This window comes from Nyctereutes procyonoides, unplaced genomic scaffold, assembly GCF_905146905.1.
Source record: "Nyctereutes procyonoides isolate TBG_1078 unplaced genomic scaffold, NYPRO_anot_genome, whole genome shotgun sequence".
NCBI lineage: Eukaryota > Metazoa > Chordata > Mammalia > Carnivora > Canidae > Nyctereutes > Nyctereutes procyonoides.
The window spans coordinates 17,533,963-17,538,721 of NW_026575159.1; the positions used below are offsets into that span (position 1 = coordinate 17,533,963).

At 44.5% G+C, this 4,759-nt stretch overlaps 1 pseudogene; it reads right to left on the bottom strand.

Moving 5' to 3' along the window:
* Positions 1–371: 371 nt before the first annotated feature.
* On the bottom strand, positions 372–1,541 carry LOC129502393 (40S ribosomal protein SA-like; annotated as a pseudogene).
* Between the last annotated feature and the right edge of the window lie 3,218 nt (positions 1,542–4,759).

Consider the following 4,759-nt stretch of genomic DNA (forward strand, 5'->3'; position numbering starts at 1 on the left):
TTCCTCTTGTCCTCATTTTCAGCACTTCCATCCTGGTCCAAGCCACTGTCATCCTTCACCTGGACCACTGCCATTGCCTCCTAATGTACCAGCCAGAATGTTCTTTGAAAGAGATAAACTAGGTTGTAATCATTCCTTTGTTTAAGCCTTCTAATGAATTCCCACTACATTTATTTTTTTTATTTTTAAGTATTTTTTAGAAACTGTTTATTTTCCATCAACCTTATTTCCATTTTGTTCGCCTTTGTGGAAGAACAGTTTAGGACCACTCAGGGGTTGTTCCTACCCACTCAGTGACCTGAGTGGTGGGAGCTGTAGACCTGAGTGTTTCCCTCTTCAGTATGGAACTAATGACTAAATACAGGGGCCACCTATACACCATCAGACCAGCATATGACTGCAGGTTGAGTAGCAGCAAACTCAAGAGCTAGAGCAGTCCATTCACCCCGAAATTCTTCCTGGGTCACAGCCTTTGGAGCAGTGGCCTGCCCTTCCTTTTCAGGATCTCTGTAGAAGTGGAAATCAGGCACGACCTCGCACAGGTGGGCACAGGAAATGGTGCCACGCACACACAGAACTTCCTGGGCCAGCATCCACCACATCAGATCCCCGAGTGAGCTCCCTTCTTGCAAGGAATGGTGATGTCCACATAGTTCAGAGGAGAGTCTGTGTTACACAGAATGACGGTAAGCAGGTTAACATAGGGTGCCTCTGTGAGAGGGTGGTGGTCAGCCCTGGGATCACTAACTAGCAGGAGTCTCGGCTCCCAGGAAGCTTCCTGGATCTGGCTAGCAGAGGTTCTAAGAATGAAGCGGCCAGCAATAGGAGTGCTGCAAACTTCAGCCCAGCCCACTGGCCAGTATTCCTGGATGATATGACACTGACATCAGCTGGGTTTTCAGTGGCAACAATGGCATGAGCTGCCAACAGAAGCTTCTCCTGGGTCCCCTTCACATTCATGATGTAGATGCATTCACTCTTCTTCTGTAGCTGTACTGTTCCATTTGGAAGTTAAGGTGGTGCCACCCAAGTGGGTTCCTACTGTCCTAAGGAATCTGAGGACAATCTCCTTTATTTTCAGGACCTCAAGGGCTCCAGAGATTGTGAAAGTTCCCCTTTAAGCTACAATGGGAATGCAGAACAACATATGGACCCCTCCCTGGATAGTGCAGAAAGGAATTCCCACTGTATTTAAAATTAACTCTAATCTTCCCATGGCCAACCAAGCCCTAGAGGTCTGGCCCCTGCTTCCCTCTCTGACTTCATCTCTTTCCACTCTCTTCCTCGCTCTCTGCCCCAGATTCACAGGCCTCCGGCTGTTCCTAGAAAACAGCAAATGTGTTCCCCACCAATGGTGTTTGCCCTTGCTTTTCCCTCTGCCTGGAACACACTTATCCCTGTTCTTACAATAGCTAGCTTCTTCTCACCCTTCAGGCCCACGTGTCACCCTCCCTGTGACTGCCCTGACCATTTCACCCCAAGAAGTCCTCACCATCACCCTCCATCACAGCACACTGGCTTATTTCCTTCACAGGTGGCATCACCGCCTGAAATGATTATGTCTACTGTTTGTATCATTTACAAATATCTCTTCCCTCTAGAATGTGGGGTGTTGTTCTTTCCAATGATGGACTTTTCCCCAGAACCTAACATAGGATCTTGCACTACTAGGTGCTCAATATTGAATAAACGAATGGACTGTGCACAATTTATAATAAGAAGCTGTTAAATCTATTTGTAGTGTGGAAAGTTTTCCTGGAGGAGATGACCTCTGGTTTGATTCTCAAAGCATATGGAGTCTCAGGTCAGGTGTGCAGGGCGAGAGAGGATGTGGAGCAGGGAACAAATATGTAATATATGCCACTGGGCTACATGAATCAGGCCTGTGCATGCAAAAGGAAGTGACTCAAGCAGGGCAGAGGGTTGGCAGGAGGCTTCAGCAAGGATACGATGTCTGATCTGAGCCTTGAGAACTGAAGACAGCTCACAGACAAAGATGAAGAAGAGGCATTTCAGGCAATGTAAGTGTCCTGGGACCAGACAGACAGTATGGAAGAGGATGGTGAAAAGAGGGCATGCCTACTAAGGATCTGGGATTTTTTTTTTTTTTAGAAAAACATACAAAAATAGAACGCTATTTTCACCACACCAGAGAAAGTAAACAGATAGACACTATTACTTAACAATAAGCAATGGGACTCTGGCAGAAACAACAAGGATGAGTCAGGGAAGGTTTCTATAGATCTAATTTTAAGCACACATGGTCAAATAATTATATACATATGTCCAAAACATTTTTTTTGTTATTTTTGTTTGGTCAAAGGGCTTGATGCACAATCAGATTTGAATGCTCAGATGGGCTTCTCTAACTGTGGTGAAGGACCACATATTTAAATTTCCAATCTATTGTACTCAATACTTTTGTAAAATACAACAAAAATGGCATGAACACCAATTTATAATAAATGTTCCCTAACACTTACTCTGTTTCTGTATTTATTTCCTCCTGACCTGGTAAGAAGCACCTGGTAGACCAGCTCTGACCCACGAACCACACTTTGAACTACACTGCACTAGAGTACCAACTGGCAGGGAGGCAGTGGAGACCATCTAGAAAGGTCCAAGGAGAAGATGGTCTTAGGACATCATCTGGTCCAGACCCTTGCTCTTTGGGCAGGTGGACAAACAAATCATCTGTTATTCAGAATCCTGTGTTATACTTTTGTGTTCCTTATTGATATTTGCTTTTCCATGTCACTGACAGTTGGGGTCCTCCACAAACTCATAAATATTGTTTGACTGAAGAAGGGACCCCTTTCCAAGGCTGGGAGATGGTATCCTGCTTCAATGGTCACTGCCAGTTAACTCTTCCATAGGTTGAAGAATGTTACTTGGGGGACATTTTGTCTTAGAATTCAGCATGTACCTTCTGACCTACCAAAAATAACAAAAATAATGTTTTGAATTTATATATCCAACTTTATGAATATATGTGTTTCATTCAGATATGTTCTAGCACCCCTGATCCATCTTTGTTGTACGTGCAAGGGTCACATTATGGTTTGATCTTACTGTTTATTTTGCATGGTATGGTGAAAATAGCACAAGCTGTGGATACATGTTGGAATTCCAGTTGTCATTTTACGGGTTCTATCTTGCAAATAAAATGAAAGAAATTCTATGAGCTTCAGCATCTTCATCTGAAAAAAATGTGAGAAATAACTTTCATCTCAGAGTCGTTTTGAAGATTAAATACCATATGTGAAACACTTGGCATACAGTAGGTGCTCAGTAAATGTGGGACCCTTTACCTTATTTATTTAGTTCCCTGCAGTACAGTTAGCCATGGGCTGGAGGAAAAGATTGAGGCTCTCTTCATTGCCTTTAGTTATAACAATTGCGGAGTCTGTCCTTAGAGAGTTTCTGTTCCACCCAATGCAACAAATCCTTCATCCTGAGTAATTACAAGCAAATGCATAGTTACCAGTGGATCCCAGCCCTAACTGCTCCCAACACAGTTGGTGTAATGATAGCAAGCTCTGGAACCTCATAAAGCTCATCATGCTCAGGCTGTCCCTAAGAACATTGGATTGAGCTTGCTGTAGAAGACAGTTCTCTTGGCTTTCGCCCTTCCTGGGAGCTTGCATTTAATTACTCCTTGAGCTGAGTTTATAGACCAGAGCTAGATGTGTAAGATCAAAGGGAAACTGAGCCTCAGGGAAGGAACTGGAAATCACTTCAAAATGCCTTCAGGCAATAGGAATGGCAATGATTCAACAATCAGGCCCTCACAGGTGGCTTCCCCAGGCTCTGGGCAGACTCTCTTTAGATTGCCCAGAGGACAGAGGGCTCCCCAGACTAACACCGGCTGATAACATCCACACTGTGTGAAATATATGCTTCCTGTTCCTTCCTGAACAGTCTAGGCAGAAGTTATGGGAAGTAAGAACCACCATGAAAACAGTCTTTGGCTCTGAACAGTGACCAAGAGAACCTCTGAATCCCAGCATTCCCTCCCCTTCTCCACACAGTCCTGCCAAGCCCTGCCCTGCTCTGCTCTGCCCTGGCAGGTTGGAGGGTGGCCCATGCACTCCCTGGCAGCTGCTCAAGTGCCCCTAGGAATGCTGGGCCTCTCTCTGCTCAGGGCTGGCACCCTTCTGCTGTGTTCTCTTTTCCCTGATTCTCTTTCCCAATGAAATGAGCTGTCCTTGGAATAATTCTGGAGGTACTGATGACTGTCAACAAGAAAGGGTTGGACAGATCCTGGGTCTAATCTCAGCTCCCCCTCTTGCTAGCCCTGTGACCCCAAATCTCATCTTTCTCACCTGCAAATTGTAGGTGACAATGACACCTATGTCATGAAGTTGTGCAATGAATCGACAATGTACTAAAGTGCTTAGCACAGTGCCTGACATACAGTAGATAGTCATCAAATACCCTTATTATTGGTTATTATTTTTATTATTAATGAGCAGCTGGCATGCCTATTCCCAGATCATCAAAGATATATTAGTTTCATAGGGCTGCTGGAACAAAATACCATAAACTGGATGGCTTAATACTACAAAAATGTATTCTACAGACAAGAAATCTGAAATCAAGGCATTAGCAGGGCCTCACTCCCACTGAAGGCTCCAGGGAGCCTTGCCTCTTCTAGCTTCTCATGGCTGTTGGCATTCCTTGGTGTTCCCTGGCTTCTAGCCACATCATTCCAATCTGTCTTCACATTACCTCCTCTGTGTCCCTATCTTCTTCTTTG